The sequence below is a fragment of the Cebus imitator genome, unplaced genomic scaffold, assembly GCF_001604975.1.
Source record: "Cebus imitator isolate Cc_AM_T3 unplaced genomic scaffold, Cebus_imitator-1.0 Scaffold366, whole genome shotgun sequence".
Lineage (NCBI taxonomy): Eukaryota > Metazoa > Chordata > Mammalia > Primates > Cebidae > Cebus > Cebus imitator.
The window spans coordinates 322,751-348,693 of NW_016107681.1; the positions used below are offsets into that span (position 1 = coordinate 322,751).

General features: G+C 57.4%; 1 protein-coding gene across 1 annotated transcript in view; it reads left to right on the top strand.

The window, feature by feature from the left end:
* Positions 1-15,100: 15,100 nt before the first annotated feature.
* Positions 15,101-25,943, top strand: part of BCOR (BCL6 corepressor) — a 44,933-nt gene continuing 34,090 nt past the window's right edge. Inside the window, exon 1 of the mRNA XM_017507005.2 lies at positions 15,101-15,457. The gene's annotated coding sequence lies outside the window, so the exon portion shown is untranslated. The remainder of the gene's footprint in view (positions 15,458-25,943) is intronic.

Here is a 25,943-nt window from a genome sequence, read left to right on the forward strand (position 1 = left end):
TTTGGTAGAGACGGGGTTTCACCATGTTGACCAGGATGGTCTCGATCTCTTGACCTCGTGATCCACCCGCCTCGGCCTCCCAAAGTGCTGGGATTACAGGCTTGAGCTACCGCGCCTGGCCAGTAACTTCTCTGATAGGTTTCCTCACCTGGGAAAAATGTAGATAATAACTCTGCCTACCTTATAGGGCAGTTCTAAGGATTAATAGTTAATTTATAGAAAGCACTTTGAAGAGAGCTTGAACCTAAGAGGGGTGATGTAAATGCTTGCTATTGTTATTAAGCTGGATGTAGATGCCAAGTTGAGATACCAAGTTTGAAGTTTGATATGTGGATTTGGAACTAGAAAGAAAACAAACAAACAAACAAAAAAAACAAATGTAAGAGTCATCAACAAGTAAGTGGCATTTAAAGCCCATAAACCTGGATGAGATTGGTGGGGAGGAGGGGAAGGATCTAGGCCCAAGGCAACTGGTAGAGCACAGAAAAAGCCCACAAAGAAATTGAAAGAGTCATAGCTGGGATGAAAACCCTGTGAGCAAGCAGCCCAAGGGACCAGTGGTCATGGCATATTAAATGCTTCTGGGAGGCCAACGAAGGCAAGGACTGAACCCCCACACCTCCCACCCCCACCCCTCCTGGCAACAAGGAAGTAACCGGTGATATTGAGCACTTTACGCAGAATAGCCAGGGAGGATGGAGGCTTTGAGGAGTGAGATAAATGACCATGTATCTATACAGTGAAATTCCACCAGCCTGGGAATTGACAAGGCCTGTCTTCATGTGCTCCTGGAAAAGTAAGATATAGTGATAACTTTCATAGGTGAGGTACAGAACAGATTGTGCAGTGTGTTCCCATTTCTGAAAATAGACCAGAGGACATGCATATGTACAAAGAAACTGGGGGGAGCAAGGGGGCACTCCTCAGCAGTGTTGGAAATCTTTAATGCACACACAAATATGTCTGTATTCCCCCCCTACTTTGTTTTTACACAAACTGTAACTGATGGTACACACTGCTCTGTACCTTATTTTTTTTTTCTTAGCTGTAGACACTGGGGGCCTTTCCATATCAATACACAGAGCAGATCTTCTTTATTATTTTAACAGCTACAGAATATTCCATTGTATGCATATGCCATCAATGTCACTGCTGGCTATTTAGGTTGTTTATAATCCTATGCTGTTATAAACAAAGTTGCACTTATCCCAATGTCTTAAAATAACTTCAAGACTAGCTGATTTTTAGAGTGAACATGAGTTAAGCCTGAAGAAATTCCACATGGCTGGAGACACCTCTTTTAAGAAGTCCAGCCGTACAGAGAAACAGATAAATAGGGAACTAGCAAAGGAGATATGGGGTTAAGAAGGGGCATTCTATTTTTTATTTTATTTTATTTATTTATTTTGAGACGGTGTCTCTCTGTCTCCAGGCTGGAGTGCAGTGGTGCGATCTCGGCTCACTGCAACCTCCGCCTCCCAGGTTCAAGCGATTCTCCTGCCTCAGCCTCTGAAGTAGCTGGGACTACAAGCATGCACCACCACGCCCAGCTAATTTTTGTATTTTTAGCAGAGACAGGGTTTCACCATGTTGGCCAGGATGGTCTCGATCTCTTGACTTCTTGATCTACCCGTCTTAGCCTCCCAAAGTGCTGGGATTACAGGTGTGAGCCATGGCGCCCGGCTATAAGGGGCATTCTCAACATGGGCAATGCTTCAAGCAACGAAGTCTAATGAGGCCTTTCAAGAAAGGGTACAGGGGGATGAGGGTGGAGGCGGCCAGGAGAAGCCTCTAAGAAGGTGATATTTTAGCAGGTGTGAAACGATGACTTAAAGCTAAGGTCTTATGCTGGGTGCTGTGGGAACATCAGGATGGATGGACAGACACTGGCCTTCGGGAAGGTTCAACTCCAGCAGGGAAGCTGTGCTGTTTCACAAATTAGCAGCAATATTGTTAGAAAGTGGTTGATTCTCTTAGAGGTACAGGATCGACAAACTTCCCACCAGAGTCCCTGCTGGTGAAGTCTGTTCAGAGTTCTAGAAGTTCCTTGAGTTCCTGAGAAGACATTAGTTGGGAGAGAAGAGAATATTTTGCCTGAAATGTTAATATTTTTCCCCCATAGGGATTCAATGACATGCGTGCCCTGGAAGGTTTCAAAAATTGGCAATAAATAAATAAAAATCCCAAGAAGAATTTATATTCCTGATGGCTATGCTGATGGCCTTGTGAATTGTATATTTAATCAAAGGCACTCGAATGTCTTTTTTTTTTTTAACTATTGAAGAGCCATTTAAATGTCAACATAAGTGATTCCCTCCCAAACAGTGCTGTTTATACATTACTTCCCCTAATAGACCATAATGATTCATAAGGAGGCATTTCTCTCCTCTAAATTGTAGGCCTATTGAAATATAAATTAAGATGATAAATAATTTGACCTTACCTGAGAGTACTAAGTATTTACACGTGTCAAATACGAAATTACCCTGAACATCATGGTCCCTAAAAAGGCAGCCTTCCTCTCCCGGGTGAATTCACTAAATGAAACGGGTTTATAAATTTCTCTTGGAGTGTGGAGGATGGACAGGGGAACACACAAAAGAACTGGCCCGGGGACCCGGCCGTCCCCGCCCTCCAGCCTTCCCTCGAGGCCCGGGGGACCGCGGAACACATTCCCCTTCGGGTAGAGGCGGGTGCAGGCCGCCCCCGCGCGCTTCCCGCGCTCCCCTCTCCCCCTCCTTCTGAGACGCCGCTGGAGTTTCAAAACATGGAGTTTCCACAGGAACTTTGCCAGGCCGAGCTCGCAGCCCTCCCGGGCTTCCGCAGCGGGATTCGCCGAGTTGGCGGCGCCGCGAGGCCTCCCAGTCCCCCATGCCCTGCGGGGAGCCGCCGACACGGCGGCCTCGGGCAGCTCCGCAAAAACCGCTCCGCGGCTGCAGAACCCGGGAAGGCGCGGGGCCTCCGCACCCCCGCCGACCCCACACGGGCCCCTGAAGGTGGCAGCCTGGCGCCCTCCGCGGGGTCTGTGCCGGGTCCGTCCGCTGGCACTGTTTGCTTGGCTCCGCCGCCCGGGACCTGGGCCGAGGAACTGGGGTCGCCGGCCGTGGCGAGCGAGGCTGGGTGCCTGGGCCGCCCGCGCTGGAGTTTTGTTTTGAAACCCGGCGTGGGGGAGGGGCAGCACCTTGTCAATGAGAAATTTCCTGTTCGCAAGACTCCGCTTGGAGAGTTTCTGTCCTGCCCTTGACCTGACAAGTGGATCTCGGCTGCGCGAGTCCCCAAGAATCAGGCCAGCCGCGCCAGGAGCGCGCGGGGCTGGGGGCACCCGTGCCGCTGCGCCAAGGCTCGGGGAGCCCGGCTGAGCGGGGCCGACGCCTGCCCTCCCGGTTCCCCGGCGCACCCGGGATGGCAGAGCCGAGCGGTGACTAATCTGCGGCTCCCGGCCTCTTGGCGCGCAGCCCGGGCTCGCCTCCCGCCCCCTATACTCTCCGCCTCCCCGCCGCCCTCCCGGCCCTGCCGCGCAGCGCTCCGCCGAGCGAATCGTGCGGGCCAGCGCCGCCGCTGCGGCGTTCCCGGGAGTGTGGGAAGCGGGTCGAGGCGGGTGGCTCAGGAGCCTTCTCCAGTCGGCCTCCTTCGACCCGGGCGCGAATCCGCTTGTGTTACCTTCCTCTTAAGCACTTTGATCAGCGTTTTCTACTAGCCGCGGAGGAGCCAGAGCGAACCCAGGCTTTTAACCCCCTGCGTGCCAGCCTCACAGTGGGCTCAGGGAGGAGGGTGCCGCAGGGAGATTGGTCGATACGGGGTGCGATCGACCTGGTTTGGCAAGCCTGAACTAGGAGGAGCCCGGCCGGATCCGAGGAGCTTGACCAAGAGTGGGAAGCTCTCCAGGGGAGAGCAGGCCGCTGAGGCCCGAGACGGCTCGTTAATGTTCAAGCCCGCCCAAGGGAAGCGCCGTAACCCGACCTGCCTGGCCAGGCGAGGTGCGGGCTTGAAAGGCCCGGCGGGTGGAGACTTGTGGAGGGGCCCAGGCGGAGCCCGCCTTCACGCACCCGGTTCGTTGGCGTGTGAATGGCTTCTAACCCGAGTGGGGGCCTTGCGCTCGCCCCGCGGACTCGGCTCAGGCCGCCGCTCCCTCTCCTGACCCAGGCCTCGCCTGGGAGTTAATGATTGATTTACTGGCTCCGCGCGGCCGGCGCCCTCCCAGCTATTTGTCCAAGCTGAGGAGTTGCTGGTGAGCAGCACAGAGGCCAAGAGAGCGGGGGTCGCCCGGGAAGGGAAGCCACGATGCCGAAGGGAGGAGAGGCCACTAGATTAGCTCCCACTTGGTGGTTCTAGCTGTGTCGGGGCGAACCCGCAGGAGGCCGGGCGAAGGGATCATTGGGAAGCTCCGCTTGGAAATGGGTTGGCAGCTGGCGATTAGGCCGCCCGATTTTATGAGTCATAATGGGCCGCCCGCCTGGCCCTCAACCTGCTCGCTGTGGTTCGGGCGCGCTTGGGGCCCAATTGGTGGACCATTCCGGCCGCGCAGAGGGACACGCTTCGGGGGGCCCAGGCTGTCGAAGGCGTTGCGCAGGACTTTTCTCTCATTTCTCGTAGAAGACAACACAAACACCCTAAATCAAACCGCTCCGACAACCGAAGGCTCCACACAGACACATCAATAAGGATTTCGCCTCCCGCGTACAAACGCACAGAAACACTTGTCCTATTTTTATGCAAATGACACCACACAAATAGATCTCGCAGGCCCGGGAGAGGGGCGGGAGAAGGAGGGGCGCCGTCGCCCCAGCCGTGGGGCTGTGAGAGGGGAGGGGGCGCCAAGCCCGCACCCCAGGGCCCGCGCTGGCTCAGGCGCAGCGGGGCTGGCACTGGCCAGGCGGCCCGCCCCGCGCGCAGTGGCTCCCTGCCAGCGCCGCCAAGTCGGCCGCGTCCCCAGGCTGCCTGCAGAGGTGGATTAGGGAAGGAGCGAAGCGAGCCTGTGACTAATCGCGGGGCCTCGGACCGGAGCACCAAGGCCATGTGCGACTGACAGGACCGACACTAGCAGAGGACACGGCGACGCCTCGCTTAATTGCAGGCTTAAAAAATTGCCGCCTGAGCAGCTCTGGCGCGGAGAGCCATGGCTAGCGCATCGAGCTAGGAAGAGCGCGCTCGGGGTGGGGGGGTTCCTGCTCTCTCGCCCCGAGGATGGAACGTTGGCGTCTCCTGGACCGAGGGACCTGGCCCTCGCGTCCCTCATTCTGCTGGGTCGCCTCGCCCCGCGTGCAGACCCAGTGTGACTGAGCCCGCCAGGAGAGTACGATCCCAGGGCTAGAGTACGATCTCCAGGTCTAGGTTTCTAACCCGACCCTTTCCCCGTAAAGCCGACGTTTCCCCGCTTTCGCCCTAGATCCTATACAGGAGGAGGCTGTGCAGTTGGGGGTGAAAGATTCCAACAAACCCTTAAAATAAAAACCACACACACGCAAGAAACACTTTCTCTTCCCTCCTCTTCCTTCTCCACCGACTGATACAAAGCCCCGAATGACCAAAGGGAAAGAGGCAAGTAGGGGCTGCAGGGAGCGAGGTCATTGAGTGCCAAAACCTCGGGGCTCACGGACACGCACCCCGGGCTCTTCATTCCTGGTCCCAGTCTCTGTAGACCAGACCTTTCTGGAGTGCTGGGGCCTCTCGGGGGCGAATGGAGAAGCGTTGGGAGGCCGGCGGCTCAGTGTTGGGGAGGAGGAGTGGGAGGGAGCGGAGAACCCAGCGAGAGAAGTTTCCACCACGCTCTGGTCGGCTGCTGCCAAAATCCCCGGACCCCTCCCCGCCTGCACCGCCTTCCGTTGCCACCACAAGTTTGGTTTAACGAGAGCTCGGGACAAAAGCAAACGTTTTCTATAGACCCCGAAAACAAAGGGGAAAGAGACGCGCGGGGCCGCAGAGAAGCGGCTGCTAGCGTAATGGTGCCAGGCCGAAAGCAGAGCATTAGAACTGCAAAAGCCGCGCGGGCGGGAGGAAGTGCGAGGCGGGAGGCGGGAGCGCGGGAGGCGGGAGCGCGGGGAGGGCGGGCGGGGGAGGGGCGCTGCGCCATGTTTCCGTGTCACCCGCCGAGTCGCCGGCGTTGGGCTCGGCCGCCGGCTCCCGCCTGCCTCCGTAACAGCAGAAAGCGTGCGATTAGCAGCCAGACAGGCGGGGACTCCGGACCCGCGGGGCCGCCGCACACGCCGCCCGCGGCCCGGGCCCGCGCCCCCCCGCCCGCCGGGTAATCATCCTCCTCGCTGCAGCGCTGTGTGCACTCTCATTAGAGCAGGGAGGCTTTTCTCTGTGCACTCGCTCCGCTCCCGCTGGCAAAACAACGCCTTCCCCGGCCGGGCCCTGGGCCAGGAGGGTAGAGGAGGGTGGGACGAATGTGGGGGGTGGGAGAGACAGGGCAAGCCTTGCAGGTCAGCTCCGCCGCCCGATTTCCTCCGGACACGGAGGAGACGAGGAGCGTCCATCGGCCCCTCCCCTAGGTGGAGTGGCAAAGTCCGAGCCCGGTAGCCGACTCTACGTTCCTACGTGGGGAGGGGGGAAAGTGCCGGTGCCGCCATGACCTACTCCGGTCCCCCGCCGGAGGCTAGAGTAGGGTTGAGGGGGAGATGAGTGTGTCTGGTTTGGAGAGCGGGGGCGGACACCGGGAAGGCTCCCAAAACAGGTTTTGCCCCATCTGTTTTGCGAATGACCTCTTCAGGCCAGAAGCCGGATCCCAGGGGTGGCGGCCTTTCGACCTTCGAAAGGAGACCCCGGCCTCCAGGAGGCCCTCTGGCTTCGCGCTCTGTCGCCCGGAGTGGGTGGGAGATGGGGGTGGCCGAGGCTCGGCTGCTCCTGGCCCTGAGCTTCAGAGCCCTATTTTTTCCTCCGCGATTTCTGCACACAACAGTAGGCAGCCTCTTCCAGCACCACGCTCCCAGCTGCAGGGCCTGGGAGCAGGTGTTCCTGCCCGGCCGGAGTGGCGGCTCCGAGCCCCTCCTGTCCCAGCTGCGGGGCTGCGCGCGGTGCGGGGGGGTGGGGGAAGGCCTGCTTATGGTGGTAGCAGAGGGACAGGAACATCTCATCGGACCGCAGGAAGGGTCCTCCCAGCTTACACCGGGATACCGCAGGGCGCCGACCGTCGCCTGGGGCGAGGAAGGATCACGGGTGACGCGCGGCCAGACCTCGTCTGGAACAGCCCTGGGGCCAGCGGAGGCCGCTCGGGGCGGTGCGAGGGCTTCCGGTCCCCGTGACTGCGGCGGCGGCGGCGGGGCGGCCGCGAGGAGCACCCTCCCCTGGCTGCCGCCGCCGCGAGGCTCTCGGAGCGGCGCCCTAGGAGCCTCTCTGTGTCTGGCAGCGCCGCTTTCAGCTTGCGCTGGGATGGGGGCCGCGGGGTGGTCCCGGCCCAGCCCCCACGGGGAAGGGCGGGGAGGCGGGGGACGAAGACCCCGCGGGAACGGCCGCGCGCTCCCAGCCCCCCTCCACGCCGCCGCCGCTGATATGGCGGGCACGTGAAGCGCAGCTCGGCGCCCCGGCGCCAGCCTGGGAGCGGCCTGCCCCGCCGGCTCAGCTTACCCGCGGGCCCAGGAACGCGGAACCGAGCCTGGCCGTGCCCCGCGGAGCCTGCGCCCCCGCCCCCAGCTCGCTGCGACCCCGCACCCCCTCCCTGCCTGCGCCCGGCCTTGGGGCCGCGCCAGGCGGCTCGCCCGAGGGGAACTCAGGCTGACTAATGGGACGCGTGTGGGCCTTACGTGAGGCCAGGCTGTCAGCGGATGCCCGCTTGCCCGGAGCTTAGACCGCGGCCAAGCTTTTCGGGGAAGGGCGAGAGGAGGGGTTTCCCCGCTGGGCGGTTTCGGCTCCCCAGGGACAGTCCGGCCGGGGCAGGCCCCAGGCTTTGGTTCTTGCAGCCTGGCCTGGAGATGGCAGAGTCTGCATGTGCCTGGCGCCACGGTGCCGACCCGCTTGGGGACGGGGGTGGGAGCCTCGGGGCTGTGGGCTAGAGGTGGGTAGAGGCTAGGTCTGGGGCGCCCGCCTTGATGTTTGCGTTGTGGGGCTATTCACTGGGCCGGGGAGATTTTGCACGCCGCCCTGAGGTCGTCGAGTCGGATACCAAAACCTTTCTTAACAAAGTCTTCCGGAAACTCCTTCGTGAAATTCCTGTGCGGAAAGAAGGATTTCTAAAACTTCCCGAGGGTCCAGTTCGGTTGGGAGTTCTCGGGTTCTAGGGAGAGTGATTTCCTTTTTCTCCCTTTATAGGGGCCTGTAAATATCAGAAGAGTTTCTTCTTATTTCTCATTAACAACCACCTTATGTTGACTTCGTTATCTGATCCTCCGAAGTATAACTACCTATTTAGTTTTAAGGCACTGAGTGCAATGGCGAAACCCAAACATCGACCAGTAACTAAGAGAACGAAAACCCGGCTGCGAGCTTGGGTTGGATACAGGATAAATCCTCATCACGCATCCCTGGTTTTATTCAGCCTAATTACACTAGTAATCCAGCTCCCCACGAGAAAGCTTGAAACCCTGCAGTCGAGGTTGCGACTTTTCCTGGGGAGCCCCGCGAATGGGGAGTGGGTTGTCGGTGGAGGGGAGGTGAGTTTTAAATGTCACTTCCAAATGTATATATTTTCCTTCAGCCTCTTTCTTTCTTTCTTTCCCTCCTTCTTCTTTTTCTTTCTTTCTTTTCCTTTTTTGATGCAGTTTTCGAAAAGAGCATTTTTGCGAGATAAGAGGTGACCGATCAAAATCGCTGAGGGGAGGTTGTAAGCAGCCGCTTTGCCCCAGCTTAGCGTTATCTTATCTTTCACACTTGCATGGCGGAAAAAAAAAATTGGCTTATCTTTATCCCCACCCCCTTCTCGCCTTAATTGCTAAAAAACACTGGTGTGTTAAACCGGGAGGAAGGAGGTCTCTGGATTGTCAGTGGAAAAGGAAGATTCAAAAATGTGGGCTCCCGGGGGAAGCAAGGGTGGCAGAATTTATTCTCCGCCCCCCCCCCAAGCCTTTCTAGTACAACACAGAGGGTGTAGTCCAGGGCGGAAGGCAGGATGGTTCAATTTTTATTTAGTTAGTTATTTTTTAAGAACAAAATCTGGGGATGGCCTGGGGTCGTGTGACTTCCCCAGGCCTCGCTTTCTGAACTTCTCCCCTCCTTCATCTCTCAAAAGCTGCTGGTGGGTCTGGGTTTAGGCCTCTCACTCTCCCTTCGTCCTCCCTCCTCTAGACACAGCCTCCTTTTGGGGAGGGGGGCATGCAAGGCTGGGAGCATAGCCTGCTGGAAATCATTAAAATATATGCGAGTGTCTGCAAACACACACTTTTAAATCATGGCGTTTCCCCTCCACGCTGGTCTATTTAAACTCCAGAGCGAGCTGGATCTCCTCCCTCTTAGTCGTTTGTCTGTGTCAGCGACAGGCCGCTAATGGCCGGGCTTCCAGGCGCTGTGCATTATGCATTAGCCTCCTCCCTCCGCAGCACACAGAAGGTTCTGTCAGGCCGCGCCACACAAACCACCCTAAGCCCCCACCCCACCCCACCCCCCGCACTCACGGGCGGGGGCTGCGCGGCTGCTAACGCGCTGGAAACGCCGGGATGGAGAGGGGGATGAGCATGGAGAGCAGAGTGGTTCGGAAGGTGGAATGGGAGCGGGTGAAATGTGCCGAAGACTACGCCGTTTGGAATCCCCAGCCCGTTGTGAGCTCCAAAGCTGTGCTCCTGGCTGCGACCTTCTCGAAGCAAACATCCCGCTCAACTCACCTCTGTGGCCGACTTTGTTGGGCGGGGGTTGGGGGGGGAACAGAGGTATTTAAAGACAGATCAGCACCGCGTTCCCTTCTGCTGGTCCGTACACACCTTCCTGCCGCAGACGAGGGGCTGACAGGGCCTTCTCTACCCCTCCAGTTCGGGGGTGGTACCGCGGAGGGGTTCGGGGTGGTGCGATTTCGCAGGGACCTGGTGGGAGTGGAGGAAGGAAGCTGGATACAAAATGGCTGGGGCTGGAGGCCGGCACACTGGGTCCGAAGGCGAGTAGTTGGTGGTTCCCCGCCCCCTCTCTCTGCGGTTCCCACTCACTGCCCCCAGCCGGGTAAAATATGCGCAGGAGGCGCCTTGCTAAATAAGCAGCGGAGGAGCGACGTGGCGTCCGGGTTTATCTGCTGGAGCATCCGGCCCAGCGCGGCGGCGTCGAAGTCTCTTAAGCCCTTGCCGAGCGAAAGGTGCGGCCTCCCAGAAGCCTCCTGTATTTATGCCCATTTGGTCAACATCCAACCACCCTGCGGGCCCCCATAAGGTAGACGCTAGTTCACCCAAGCGTGCCTGAGTTCGGGGAGCTCAGGGCCTGACCCAAATCAAGCCCAGACCAGAAATTCCGAGACGGTTGCTAGGAACCATGGAGAGCCTGCGCCCAGGGCCTTCTTCCCCCAAACACCCAATAACCCTCCAAAGGCCAGGAAGAAGAAAGAGCAGTCAGGTTCCACCTGGCGACCGTTAAGTCCAGCAGTCTTCAGCCCTGGCAGGCAGCTACCTTAGATGTTTCCAGATGAGTGAAATCCTGGGAGGAGGATGGGCCTCCTCTTGTTACCTCGTTTAAGTTTCAGGGAGGAAGCCAGCCGTGCCTTGTGCTTGGAGGATGGGGCTGTCGATCTTTTTTAAAGTGCTATTGGATAAGCCCAGAGTTCTTGTGACAAGTGACCAGAAGACTCTAAGTGTGAGTGTGTTTTAAAAGAAAGACTACCTCACATTATGTAAAAATACATGATCTATACTCATGCAAGTCCCACCTGTTCCAGTACCAAGTGTCATCGTCCTGAGAACAGCCTCCGAGGAGGGCCACTGGAGGCCTACAGAGCTTTATGATGTGGATCCCACACACAAGTTATAAATGAACTTTGCACACGAGGTTAGGAGGCCAGGGTCCCCCCAGATACAGGATGCCTGGCCTTTCTTCTAGGCCAGGGTGGGGCTAGAGGTGTGTGGGAGAGGCCCTAGCCGGTCTTGCAGAGTCAACCTGCCTTGAGAAGGGCAGCCTGGCTCGAGGCCTGTTCCTAGAACGGCCAGGTCGCTTGCCCAGTTGCAGGGCCTGGTTAGCCTGAGGTCCAGCGGTTTGTTATCATCAGGAGACCCTCCCATGGGGACGGAGACTGATGGAGAAGGGGCAGCCCCCGCTGCTCCACTCCGCAGCACCTCTCATTTCAGCGTCTATTTCTTAATTTCTTCGTGGGCTGCACGGCCTCCCCTCCCATGAGCTCCCTTGCTCACTCTCCTCCTCCTCTGCTTTCATTGAAATCCTCCGCTTGCTGAGTGCTGGGTATAGCGGCCTGACCCCCGGGTCAGCTCCCTAGGGGCTCGTGGGAGGGCGGGGGAAGAGGGGGCAGGAGAAGAGCCAAACCGCCCACACACACTGCAGGCTCGGCGACATCCCCAGCTCCCTGAGCCCCTTCTTGAGTGGGGACACAAGATGGGACTGCCCTTCGACAGCTTTCTGCTTGTTTTCCCCAGAACAATTCGAACTAACGGGGCCAATAGGTGTAATCTCCCCTCCCCCTCTCTGCCTTAGAGCGCCTCGGGAAAATCCCACATTTTAATTCCCAGTGAGTCACGAATCCCCCCCACCACTCGTGCCTCTTAGGACTCCCTTAATAAGATATTTTTAAAATCCCACGGAGTTGGAAAACGTATCCCTAGGAGATGGAGGAGAAACCCTTTAATCCTACCAGCCTGCGTGAGGATACCGTGGAGGCGAAATCCCTATAAAGGCCGTGTGTGTGTGGGGGGGGGGGGGGGGTGCAAATTATGTCAAAGGTGAATTTACTGGCCTGTTTATTTCCAGCATCAAATTTCTCCCTCAGTCAGCCTTCCCCGCGGCCCCTTCGCATTTACAGCACCCCCACCTCCCGATTCATTTTAACTCTAGGACTTTTTTTTTTTTTTTTTTTAATACGGAGTTTCGCTCTTGTTGCCCAGGTTGGAGTGCAATGGCGCGATTTCGGCTCATCACAGCCTCTGCCTCCCGGGTTCAAGGGATTCTCCTGCCTCAGCCTCCGGAACTGTAGGACTTTTAAAGTTAGACAAACCACTTTGTCAGCAGCCCCGGGAGGCTGTAAGACTCCCAGAGGCTGCAGGCCGCAAGCTTGGTTCCTGGATTTTGTAAAAGTTCTGGACGGTTACATGCGACTTGGAACTCCGAGAAAAGCCTGTGCCTGGGGGCAGAGTTGGGGAGACGAGGGGAGGGGAGAGATGGTGGCTGGGCACCGGGCCAGGGTCTCTGCGGTTCGGCCTAACCCTGCCGAAAGAGCCTGGCACGGCTCCACACTGGCCCAGGCCAGTTCTCCCGTCCAGCCCGCAGCAGCAGAGCGGCCACCTCGCCTGGAACCACGTTCAGAGAGTTTCCCCACAAATACCCAACTTCAGCCTTCCCGGTTATTTTTGACTTGTTTTGAATAAAGGGAGTCGCTTCAAAAAGAAATGTTGCTACAACACACAACCAGAGGCCTTTTCTCCAGCTGTGTCTGTAACTCGCATGCGTTCAATCTAATAACTTTTAATGTCTGGCCCTAAAATGTCTTTATAAAAAATAGTTTTATAGCATAATAGTCCAGGTGTCTTTCTGCTTGTTACTGGAGATTAAAAAAATATGTGGGTTAGCTTGCAGAGATATCCACCCCCAGAAAGCCCAGGAAGAAAAAAGCGTGCATTCCATTCTGCAGTCGCTGGTCGCGTTCGCGGCCCAGCCCGGCTGGGCACTGCTAGCGGGGGCACTTGCTCGTCTGTCTTTTGCATCAGTTGTTATAAGCAGCTCTGGAGCATGAAGATTTAATTCTGCCGAAGTTTCGGGTTTCAAACGGTAGAGATGTTTCACTTCTGCTTTGAGAAGGGCTGTTTTTATAACTATGTGCTGAGAACTAAAACAGAATGAATAAAATCGCACCTAATACCAGTCCCACAGTCAGTAGTGAGTCTAATTTTTAAAAGGGAAAATATCTGCTAGCTAGCTGATTTTGGCCTTGACCTTGACTTAGTAATCAACTTGAGATGCTTTTGATTATTTTTGGCATGGGGACACTCCAGGATATTTTAAAAACTTTCCGTGTGGATTTACAAGCCACCTCCATTTCAGATTTATGTTTCATCGAGCCTGCACCATCTTGTCCTTAGGCAGAAAGAGACACCCACCCCCTTCTCAGCATAAAAAGACCCTAGCGGGCAGCCGAATGGGGTCACCTTTAGCCGCGAAGTCCAGGCCCGCAGTCTGGGTGCGGTTAGTCCGGAATATCCCCTCCCCCACTCCTACCCCTTCCCGCCTGCTTCACCAACTAGGGCTTCTCTGCTCGCCCTTGAGGCTCTGCGCACCGGGGAGGCCGGAACCTCGCTTCTCCGCTTTCCCCTCCCTCCCGCCTGCCCCCGCCCTCCCCCCGCGCCCAGCGCCGCGCCGGGAGCGCTGGAGAAGCTCAATACGTGTCAATTGAATTGAACTGCTGCGGGCGCAGGCTGTACGCCGCCGCCGAGCACCAATGAGCACGACGTTACCGAGTAATTTATGGGGCGAACGGTGTAAGCCAAAAGTTGTTCCCTGCCAAGGAAAATAAAACGTGGGAGATAATCTCCCAAGGCCGGGGTGAGGGGCCAGGGCAACCCCTCCAACCATCCGAGGTGCAGACCGAGAAAATGCTGAAAAACCGGGAGAAATACAGGCGGATCTCCGCTCTCCGACCGTCCCCCACCCGCCTCTCTGGGCCTCCATGGGCTGCTCCCCCTTCCCCCCACCTCCAAACAATTCCCACACAATTGAAACGTCCGGGGAACTCGGGCACGGAGTTCAGGCGGAACGGCCACTATTGCCTGGGGTGGTGTTTTCAGGTAGCTTTTAACACTGAAATGGGAAAGGGTTCCTCCGGGAGGAAGGGGCAATCTGGGGCGGGGGTGGGCGCGGGCGCGCACCGGCCACGCTCCGCTGGGTCTCGGAGGGGACAAGGCCGGGAGAGCGCAGCGCTGGTGGCAAGAGGCGGCAGCAGCGGCTGCTGCCGCTGGGGTTTGACAGCTTTAGCTGAGCGGAGTGCGAGGCGCTTTATGGTAATTGCGGTCCTCCACTGGCCTTCTGGGTAGCGAGGGGAGTCTCGGCGCGCGGCTGGGAGAGCCGCCCCCGCCGCCCCCGCCGCCCCCATCCCCTCGGCTCTGGCTCAGCCGGCCGCCCTCGCCGCCGCCGCCGCCGCCCAAGTCGGTCTCCGGCTCGCCCAGGACGTGCGCCCGGGCCGGGCGTGCGCAACCAACTCGGCCCGAGCTGGGGAGGGGAGGCAAGGGGGCGAGGGGGGCGCCACCCAAGTGATCCGAGGTTCAGATCCGGAGAGGCCCAAACGTGCGGGGCCGTACATCGTTGACGGCCGGGGAAACTCGGGCAAACCTTTCCTGGGGAATCACCCCGCCCGAAACCCCACGGCGGAGGCGCCGCAGCGGAGGGTGAGCGGAGACTGGGGGAGCTCAAACTTGCGAGAGCTGGAGGCGGCGGCGGGCGGGCGGCTGTCGCCCGAGCGCTGCGCCTGCGGGGGGAGGGGGGGGGGGGGGGGGGGGGGGGGGGGGGGGGGGGGGGGGGGGGGGGGGGGGGGGGGGGGGGGGGGGGGGGGGAGGAGGAAGAGGAGGGAACCAGGGAGGGGGGACGCGTTGGGATCGCGGCGTGCGGCGGCAGACGGAGCTTGGGCTCCCAGCGGCAAGGTGAGGCAGAGCTGCGCTCCTCGCTGAACGCGGGCCGAGCTCGGCGGCTGCGGGGGAGACGCGCCGGAGCCCAGACCGCGACCGAGAGCGGGAGCTAGGCGGGCGGCGGCGGCGGAGGGGGAGCCCGCGAGCCGCCGGGCGGAGAGCCCAAGCCGCGCTGTCGCCGCGCAGGGACGACTTGGCCAACACTCACACACACTCACACACACACACACTCACACACACACACACACTCACACACACACACACACACCCAGCCCGAGCGGGCGCTAGCGGCGAACCGTCAACATGGCGCTGGGGCTCCTGCCCGAGCGCGGGCGGCGGCGGCGGCGCGGGAGCTACTGAACCCGGCCGAGCCCAGTCCAGCTGCGGGAGCCCGGAGGATCGCACTGGGCTGTCGCCACCTGCCCAGAGGCTCCGAGCCCGCCCCGCCCCGCCCCCACCCAGCCCAGAGCCCACCCCTCGGCGGGGCCGACCCCGAGGGCAGCCGGCTGGCTGCAGACGGCGAGGGAGTCGAGCGAGCGCGGCGCCGTGAGCGGGCTGCGGGCAGCCAGGGACCGCAAACTTTGCTGCTGTTCGCCGCGCTTCTCCGGCCCGGCTCCTTCTCCGTTTGTTATCGCCGCCAACCCCCCACTCTTCATACCTCTCTCCACCCACCCAACCGACCACCGCTCCTCCTCGCCGCCTCGAGTCCGCTCGGGGGAAAACTTCAAAGCGCCGGATCGCAGGCTCCCTGCCTACTCCCCGACCGGGGATTTCAGGTCAGTGTCCGGAACACCTTTTCCCCCGGGAGGCCACCAACGGGTGGGCTGGTGGGCGGGCACGCCGAGGGCTGCAGTCAGCCCCCTCCCCCGGGGCCCCCGCCCGTCGCCTACCTCGCGAAGCTTTTGCCTCGCGCTTCCCTTTGGCTGCCTTGGTCGCTTTCGTTTTTATTTCATAGCTATAAGTTATTAAAAATGCAGCCAACCTAAGCGGCCCCGCGTGGGCACCAGGGAGGGAGGGGGCGCGGCTGGGAGCCTGGCGCCTCCGGGGGGGCTGGGAGGAGAGCAGGGAGTTCGCGGAGTGGAAGTTTGCAGCCTGTGTGTGTCTGTGCGCGGGAGCGCGGTCGCCGCTGAGCGCCGCGAGTCGGGCGGAGGGGGGGGGGAGGTGGGCTGGAAGCTGGGAAGCTGGGTTCGGCGTTAGCTCGCGAGCAGGAAGGGGAGGGCGGCGGGTTGCCGTCTGCTTTCTTTTTCGACTCGGGAAAGAACTGTAAAAACCCCCAGCCGCCGCCGCCGCCGCCGCCGCCTCGTCTCGCCTCTCCGGGGCCGGTCGTTTCTCCAAGTGGAACGACGGCGTGTGCGTGCGCGAGGGTGTGTGGCGGGTGCCTCCAGCCGAGCCGAGCTCGACCTGCCGCCGCTGCCGCGCAACTCAGAAGGGGAGTCCCGTTTTTTCTCGGCTTGCCCCAAAGCGCGAATCACGTGGATTAAAAAAAAAAAAAAAAACTACTAAGAATTCTAGGAGAGCCAGGGGTTCCGACTTGGCCCGCCAGCCAGCCAGGTCAGACGCGTTGTTTTGTAAATGTTCTTTTAAGATTAAAATCTGTGACTCCCTCCCCCTTCCCCCCTCTTCTCTCTCCCCGTGTTCCGGGTAAATTTTAAGTTCTCAACCCCCAGGGGTGGGCTTAGAATGTGCCTCTGCGGGGGCAGCGGCACGGAGGGAGGGCGGGGGCAGGCGAGACCCGGGCCCTCCGCTGGGCGATGGGGAGTCTGGTGGGTAGCCCTGATGGGCGTGTGAAAGTCTGCGGCGGGAGGAAGTTGGTCCCACTCGGAGGGCGTGTGGCACGGAGGCTCCAGGCGAAGAGGAACTTGCGCACCGGGGCACGATCCTCGGCCTAGACGGGGAGAGCAAGGCGCCGCGGAGCCCCCGCTCGGAGCCGATGGGCGGCTGCACTGCAGAGCCTCCCCCATCTCGGGGGCTCGCCGCGGCGGCGACGAGCGCCTGCTGTTTATTGAACGAGGCTTGGGGCGCCGTGTGCGGAGTAGGGCGGCCGGAGGCACCCGTGGTCCGGGCGGGCTTCCCGCCGCTCGCACGCTCGAGTGGGCACGTCCCGGGGTCCCGGAGACGGACGAGTCTGGCATCGTGTAGGCCGTGGCCGGGCGAGGCATAATTTGCTGTTAATGAATCTCTTCCAGAAAGTCCGCGATCTCACAGCTAGGTGCTGTGAGTGCTCGCGCGCCATGGCGCGCGCCTCCGGCGTCTGGAGGGTGGGGGTGGGGGAAATGGAAGAGCGAAGAAGGAAGGAGGAGGGTTATGTGTATTTAGAAACAAACCTTAAAAGAAGCCAGCGCGCTTCGTATAGGTATTCGTACAGCCTCGCTGCGTCTAGACTAGACAACTCGGGGTTTTGGCTGTGTTCCCCCCCCCCCACCTTTTTTCATTTTGAGAAGACGCTAGGGAAGGGGTAGTGTGGTATTTGGTTCTAGGGGTAGCCTCTTGGAGAAAGATCCTTAAAATGGCCTGGGAGTAAAAACGCGGAGGAAATGGCCCACCCCAGAGGATGGTGGGTGGTGAGTGCAGACAGACTTGGGTATTTCTAGCCATCTGACACTTCCTGTGGCACTGGAAACGGACACCGCGGGCCGAAGTCAATCCTCACGAAGTGTTGGGTTCGGTTTTGTCAACAGAATTGCTTGCGTGGAAGGCATTTTAATTGTCAGCCTCAAAGACTCCTGTACGTGGACACTTAGGGAATACGCTCACTTCTCGACCCTTCCCACTCTACCCTCGACCTGTTTGTTATCTGGTCTGGGTTTTGCAGTGTTGGTTTTCGTGTTTATTTTGGGCACAGTTTCAGCGCGTAGAGCAACGGGGGGAGGCGATGATTAATATGTCGTCCAGGTTTAATCCGAGGCTGGCTTTCGGTGTGCGGGTATACACTGCCAAGCACGCCAATTGCCTTGGGGTGTTTAGGGGAACGCGCAGGTTTCGGGCGCCAGGCGCCGGGCCGGCAAGTTGGTGCTAGGGCTCGGCTGGCCCCAGCGCTGTCCTTTGAGGCGCTGTCACCAGTAGGTGACTGAGAGTTAATTAGGAAGTGTTCTCCGGATCAATGGGCTGCACAGCTCATTAGCGATTCTCTCCAGCCCTTTGCAGGGCAGTCCTGGCCCTCCGCCTCCCACACAGGCCGGGGCCCCGCCGTCCCGGCCGCGGAGAGCGCCGCTGGGAAGTGGGGAGGGGCCGGTTGCGAGGGACGGCGGGGAGGCGAGTGTAACTTCGCGGGGCGGCGCGTTGCGTGCGGCGCCTCGAGGCCCGCGCAGCCCGCTCTTTCTTCTTGCCGGCGGTCGCCTCCACTGTGTCTTTAACTCGCTCTCGCTCGCGTCGCTGCCTGCCTGCTCCTCCCCACCTCCCTCGCCTATCTCTTGTTCTCTAAGCACGACGCCTGTGCTCCCCGCCCAGTTTGGGATTAGACAAGATAAAAATAGGACTGCCCAGTGTGCGGAGCTGTGACTGTGCCCCGGCAGCCGGGCTGGTGGGAGCGCGGGGGGCCGGGGCTGGGGAGGACCCGTGGTGCGTTCGGGGCGGCCAGCGCCTGTGGGTCCCCTACCCCCACCCCGCAGGCGCAGTCACGCTCCCTGGGTTCTGTCTGCCGTGAACCGTGCGAGCCGGGGGACCTCGGCAGGGTCTCCGCGCTCTCGCGGGTGTTGTTGGTGTGCCGGTGATAGATCGGTCTAGACAGGCATGCAGGCTCCCTCTCGGCTGAAGGACTGGAGGTGCGGGGGGGGGAGGAGGCTCGGAGACGGCTGCATACTCGGTGAGCTGCGAGTAAGCTAGCTAGCCTGCGGGCCCAGCGAGCTGGATGAAGGGAAGGCTGGGGGGGTTTCTCTTAACCCTTTGAAGGCCATGGTGTGGTAGTGTAATAGGGAAAGGGGGGCAAAGAGCCTAGTGGAAATTCCTAAAGGCAGAGTAGCTGGAGGTGGGAGGAGGTGTGAGTCTGGGCCTAGGGTTTTCCTTTCTCTTCTTGTGTGTGCACGGTCACATCCTAGTGCATCGGGCTCGATTCTTCCACAAACCAAACGCAGCTGCTAGACGATCTTGTTTGACCAGGTAGTTCTCAGTCCGAGAGCTGTGAACACACACAATGAACACCCTCACTTAACTGAGTTTGGAAGACAGATGTAGACTCAATGTTCCCAAAGAGAATTCATGCGGGTGTTCAAGGACGGGAAGGTCTGCACAGAGCTGTAGGCAGGTGGGGCCTCTGACCATGACTACTGCAGACGAGGACCTGAGCCTGAAGTGCCCCGCCACCTTGTACAGGTATGCGTTGAAGACAGCAACGCGGTCTTTGAGTTGTCTCTATATAAATAGACACTTTCAACCATGAACTTGTGGGGAGTTAGGTATGTGCAAGGAGACAGCCTCCAAAGAGGAGCTGGACACTAATGTGTAATGAGATCCGTCATTTGTATACATATATTAGGGGTTACTATTAAATAGGTCTAAAATTTTAATACACTTCTGCAGAAATTTGTCTAGCTCTTTCTAGAGCTCAAAATGGGTGGATGAGTTACCCACCCATAAATAACTCATTACTAACATTCCAGTCTCCTCCTCCCTCCTCTTCCTTTAAGAGTTTGTGGTCTTAAGAGATCCTCTATTTACATTTCAGCTGCAAACCCATATTGGTCTGGCCTGGGAAAGAGCCACTTTATAGGCAAAGCCAGAAGAATGGCAGTAGTAAGAATGCTCAGATTAAGATGTGCGTCTGAATGACATGTGCTGAGACAAATCAAGACACTTGGGCTCCGATGCCCAAATGGAACAAGAGATACATAAGAGATAAAGAACTGGCCGAGGGGAATGTAAACATGGGTATGCAAATACAGAGATGTATAGCGAGATTCGGAGAGAAAAATCCCAGACTTCGTTGAGCTGGAAACTGGGGCAGAATTTCTGTAACTGCGTTCCAGAGACAATAGCCCATTTAAAGGTGTGAAGAGGGTCACTTGGAAACACAAAAAGCATTCATATGCATACATCCATGCTTAGATACACAGGCTGAATGACAAACGCTCCTCCAGGCCTCCCGAAGACTTTCCTGCCGAATGAGTGAGACTGACTTGGGTACGGAAGAGTGGGCCACACCACCACATTCACACACTTATTCACAGGGAAACAATGTGTCTTTGGCCTGAAGGAAACTGAGGGCCAAGCTAGCAGCCTAAAGGGTGAATGGTGTGCAGTGAGCTAGGATTACTTCTCGTTATAGTTTCTTTCCCTTCTAGGAGTGAGGTGGAGGGGGCAGCGGGTTCGTGGCGAGCAGGTAGGAGGCTTTCTACCTGAGACTCAAGAGACCTTGAATTCCTGACCTAGAGTGGCTGGATGGTGTAGGCACCCGGGGAGTAGCTTTCCACTTTGTGGTCACGAGGAATGGCTCTTGCACTGCTGGGGTCCAGTCTGCTAAGGTGGAACAGGGCCTCTGTGGGCTGGGAAAGAGAACAGGAAGACGTGTGGCCTCTGGGCGGAATCAAAGGAAGGTATGCTTTCATTTTTTTTTTTTTTTCCTGGAAGAGATAGTGGCGGGGACGGCCTGTGTTGGGTGGATTAGCAGGCGCCTCGGTGACCCCAGAGGTGCACGTAAACTCCGGCTAGGGTTTGGTTTGCCCGCGGCGTCGATTTGCTGCGGTCCCTCTTTGTCTAAGCCCAGCCGGGAATTCCAGCTTTTATTGGGAAGACCGCACTTGGGTGGAGCCCTCGCCGGTCCGAGTAGGGCAGGCTCTGGCCGCACTGGGCGGGAGGCTTGCAGGCCTCTGGACGATCCTCTGGTGCCGCAGGCAGCCTTGAGAATGCCACCCCAGGGGTTTCCTCGAGGGCTCCGGCCCGGCGGACCCGGAGAGGCGGGGCGGGGCAACTTCGTGGGTCCATCTCGGCCGCCCCGCCCTACCCCTCTCCCGGCGGCCGGAGGCCGAAAGGAGCTCTCACGGCCTTTTGTTAGGCCCCGAGGTCACACCCGTGGCCTGGGGGCCGCCGAGGGGTGGAGGAAAGCAGTGCTGCGGGTCAAGAGAGAACCTTCTTCCCTCGGTGCCCCCGCCCATCTTCTGGAATGGGCCTGGTGGGGACCTCGCCCAGAGCTGGGTGGGGAGGCCTGAGCCGGCCCTGGCCCGCCCAGGCTTCTTTTGCCAGTGTTTATGGCCGACGGGATTCCGTCTGTTTGCAAAACCGGACGCGCTGCTGAGGCCTAGGTGGTGGAGCCAGGAGAAGCCGCTGGGGCAGGAATAAATGGCGTCCCCCGGCTGCCCGGGTGGTAGCCGAGCAGCGTTCGTCGCGCCGCACTTGGCCAGGGGTGTCCACTGGTCTCCAGCCCTGCCCGACGGCTTTCTCTGGTTGTCCTCAACATGTTCCTCAGGAAGGGATATCTGACTTTTTGTTGGGTGGAGTTCATTAACGATGACTTTCTGCTATATTTGTAGAAGGCTCCCTTTTGGTGCGCAAGCTCACCTCCAGGTGTTTACAGTCGAGGGTCTCAGGAACGGGGGTCCTCACTCGGTCATTGTTTTAGAGCTGTGTCTCCCCAGCCAGCACCCACGGGCTCGGCTCTCCATGATTAGAAAAGCAGGGAAGTCCTCTCAGAGAAGATCCTGACAGCATAAAAAATAATTTGTGATCTAAAGGACAGTTTCCAGTATAATCTCATTATGCACCACAGACTCCCGATGTTATTTTGTGGAAGGCGGACAATGATCAATTTACATTGACCCGGGGCTGGGCGAGCTTTTAGATGGTAATTGCCATATTGATTTGCATGCAAAAAGGAGACCTGCTAAAATTAAAGACCGGAAGCTAAATTAAACTAAATTTATTGTCTAGGTGCAAACCAGGGGAACTGTTGGGGGATGGGTTGAGTCAGGTCTGGGTGCCAGGGACGGAGCAGGTGAGAGGCCCTGGAGCCTCGGAAGGTCATAACTTTGGAAGCGATCTTTGCCCAGGTGATTTCATGTGGGGAGGGGGGAAGTGTTTAGGAAAAAAGTTATAAAAAGACAATTTTGCATATAAGTGACTAGGATCTTTCAATGCTAATAGGAACTTAGAGGGGGAGGAGAGGTTTATAGGGTTATAGGGGTCTTCCTGCACCATTTCCGGCGTCCCCCCTCCATTTCTATTGTTCTGCCTGGCCAGGCGCTTGGATTCGTGCTAGAGACACCAAAAATCTCTTGCATTTGAAGAGTTGAAAAAAAAAAAAAAAGGCAGCCTGTCCACCCCTTTCCCGCCTTGCTCTCCTCCCCCTTCCCGGAGCGTTAGACCTTTCGGAGAGAGCACACCGCGGGCAGGCCAGGACCGTTGGCGCTGTAGGGAGTTCCTCCCCGGACGCTGCAGTCCCAGGCTTGGCTGGACCGCGTTCGCTTCGGGAAGCCGCCCTCTCCAGGTGGCCAAAGTAGGCGGGGGTGGGATGGGGTTGAGGGAGGCGGCTGCGGCGGCCGCCGTCTAGCGTAGCCCCGGACTGGGTGGGGGTGATCGCCTCCCCGGAGGGGTTGGGAGGGCCCGCCCCGCCCCGAAGTGGGTGGGGGTAGGGGAGGGCTGGAAACCCTGCCCGTTGCCAAGGCCGGAAAGTTTAAAAAAGAGGAAGAACGCCCCTTGCAGAGGGCTGGACTGGAGCCCAGGGGCTGCCGACCTGCGGGGGCGTGCTCGGCTGGCTAGCGGGGTGAGCGCCCCGGCGCCGCCGTCTGTCCTCCCTCCCTCCCGCCGCCGAGGCCCCTGCACACCCGGTCGCACTGCGGAGCCATTTCGCACATCCGGAGCTTCAGCGTCTGGAGGAGTAACCAGTCCAGGGTCGGGAAGCCTGAGTGTCCGGTGCCCCGACCCGTCCTCATCGAGCGGAGCCGGAGGTGGCTTTGGCAGGCTCTCCGGCAACGGGTGTAGGTAGTTCCCAGAGCATCTGAAAGCCTGGGGAAGGCCCGGAAATTGGGATAGGGTTGGGGAGGGGATGTTGGGCCCTGAGGTTTGCAGCCAGGCGCTTCTGGAAAGAAAGGTTCGGGAAAGGACAAGATAGCCCATCCCCCAGCTTGTGCTTTTGTGGGGACTCTGGGTGGCCCAATAGGACATCTTGCTGGCCTCTTCCATCTTCATTTCCTCTTCCACACTACTTCGTTCCCTGGGGTTTTTCCTTTAAAACCCTAGGAAAGGTAGATGGAGGAGCTCTCTCCAAAGGGCTTTTGCTCTATCTAGATAATTTGATTTATTGCTTTATGTAGCAAAACTGGGGTGGCACGCCTAGCTCCTAGTACCAGTAGTCAGCACTTTTCCCAGAGACCTGAGAGGAGTCGACCTACCTACCCCTGACTGTTCTGGGCTGCTGGAGGAAGAGAAAGGGGAGGCTTGTTGAGAGCATTGGCCTTACACCAGGGTGTAACAGTGGAGGGCGATTTGGAGGATGTAGGGGGAGATAGTGAAAGACTGAGTGGACCTAGAGATAACTAGATATGGGAGAAACTGAGTTCGAGGCTCACTGCAGACCAAGTAACATAGGTGTTAAACTCTCTACCTCCTTGGGGTACACAAGGCCTAAGGAAGCTTTTAAAACGTACTCGAGGAGACAGTATGTGAAAATCAGAATTTCAAAAGGTGTAATTAGACCAATAATTGGCTCCTCTCCGCAACTCCAGGACTGAGTTTGACCGTGGCCCATTTTTTACTAGCTGTGTGACCTTGGGGCAAGTTATTTATGGCCTCTGAGCCTCAGTAAGTTTCTTCATTTGTAAGACTGGGAATAATTATCCACCTTTAGGATCTAAATAGAATACTTGGCACATAGTAGGCCCCAAGGATTAATAATTGCTTTGAATGACTTGTGATGTTTCTATAGGTTGCTCCTCCATTCCCTGCTGCCGCTGAGACTGCCTGAGACTTGGCCAGGCCAGTGTCCTGGGACCCAAGGATGCAAATTCAACCTCCCCTAGGAGGGTATTCTTCCAGCTCCATCTTCTGGGTTCCTCTTTCGGCTGTCCTTGTTCGTTCGCATTCTGCCTTTTAAAGGATTCCATAAGAAAAGACTGGCTCCCCCACCCCCCCACACATGGGATCATTATATGGTTAGGGACTGATTTCAGAACCGGTATCTAGGTGCCCTTTAGCAAGGGTTTCCTGGCATTATTTGTGGCAGGAGAACCATGGGAGCCAGAGGGGCAAGACCTGGTTGGAAGAGGTGAGAGGGGGTGGCCTGGTGCAGAGGCCAGAGGTGCTGTGGTTTGTTTGATAGGGATTAAGTCCGGATGTTATGAGGGCTCAGTGTGGTTTTCAATAAAGTCTGCCAGGGATTGCTTCTTTTATATCGATATGTATTTTTAAAAATTACTAGCATGAGAAGAAAACCAGACCTGTATGGATCCAGGCCGGTAGTAAGCTACTGTGATCAGGTTTCCTACTCGACTCCCAGAGGGGAAGTCAGTGTTTGATTGAAGCTACACTTGGTTCTTGACTCTCAGGGGATGCCTGCTCTGAAACAGGAGCCCTCCCTCCCTTTCTCTCCTCCTCTCCCCCTCCTCCTCCCTTTTTTCCCTTCTTCCCCTAAAAGCCTTTGTGCTGAAAGAGCTTCAGTAGGCATGAATCCCTGGTCCCTCTCTAAAGAATGCCTTACAGCCTTTGCTGACATTGTTTTGTGAACAGTGGGTTTTACCAGGCCTGCAGTTCCCCCCCCCCCACCCCCCCCCCCCGATTTTAGCGTACGATTTTAAAGGTAATGTGTGGACAGGATGCACCTAGCTGTGATGATTGCCTCAGTGTGTAGCCTAGGCTGGGCCTGGAATCAGGAGACACCTTAACCTTTACCCTAGGGGCCCTCGGAGGTGGTGAAGGTGGGGAGCTCGAGGACTGATTGTTTTCGAGGATCTGTTTGTTTTCTCCAGCCACTGAGGCTGAAGGTGGAGTTGGGCAAGTCTGAGTGTCTGTTCCAGCTTTGAGTCTGATTTAAAACTTGATTTAATTGGAGAAACTCCTAGGCATTTAACAGTTCTGTACAAATGCAAACTTGAAATAGCTCGAGGCCTACGTCATTTAGGAAAGAATAAATGAAGTACAGAAATGTCCAAACTATGTAAATCCTAGAGTTGTCTGCCCTCCCATAAACACATGACAAGTGCCAAGGCATTTCCAGTCAAAACACCCGTGGAACCAGCAGCCTCCATCCTTTGTATTTATTATTTTATTAACAGCATTTTACACAGCATTTAACAAGCACAGCCTGCCCGCTTTGCACCAGGACTCTAAGCAGACGAAGGGGTGGAAAACGGATAGAGGTGGGGGAGGAGTGGTTGCTAGAAGAGACCAGCTAGAGAAATCTCATCAGATGGGTAGGGTAAGTAGCATGGGGGGTTTATTTCTACTGGCCAAAAGGAAGACAGACACATTGCTTTGGAGGAAGAAATCCCCTCTCCCATTCCAGGAGGAACGTTGTACAGCTGTGATATGTCTGGTCTCAGCTTTGATTCCAGAGGGTAAAACAGGGTATGTTTCATGATACTCTGCCCATCGGTTATTGGTGATTTGCAAAGAGTAAGTATTTGTCTGCTATCGTTATTCTATATCCTGCTGGAAAGTTTATAACGAAAAGTAATGCCTTTCTTAAGTCATAAAATGAGCCTTGTATGCTTATTTAATTAAAATCTATTTAAGGACCGATTAGGCGTGTAATTTGCACTAATAATGACGATTATGGAAATGTTCAACTTAACCAAAAATCATAAAGGAGACATTTTGATCAGTGGGGCGGCCAGTAAAGTATTCAGTGAGTTGGGCAATTTCCGAAAGACAGGAGGCATTCCGCTGAGGGCTGCAGAAAGCGCAGACCCATCTGGCCTCTGTGACACGGCATGGAGAGGGGCAGACAGGGATGTCCCGGCCCCAGCCCAGCCAGACCCCACTTGGCTGAGCATGGAAACCAACCCTGCGAGTCTCCACAACCTTTATTCCCATGATGCTTCCCTGAGCTTCCAGAAGGAGTAAACTCTCGGAGAGGGCTGATGAGCCACACGGAAATCTCTGCGAAATGGCGGTGCTCTTTTGCTTTAACAAACAGCACTGACAAACGCATGCTTCCTTGGCTAGCCTTGGCTGGAGGCTGGAGGGGTGGAGGGAGAAGGGGTCCCTTGTTCCGGAGAAACCTGCCAGCTGCTGGGCTTGGTGCGAAGGCAGTGAAGGCAGACACAATGCTGCTGTTGTTGGTTTGATCTCTAACTGTGGATTGTTAGTCTGGCTTTAACTATGTGGTAAGGGGGGAAT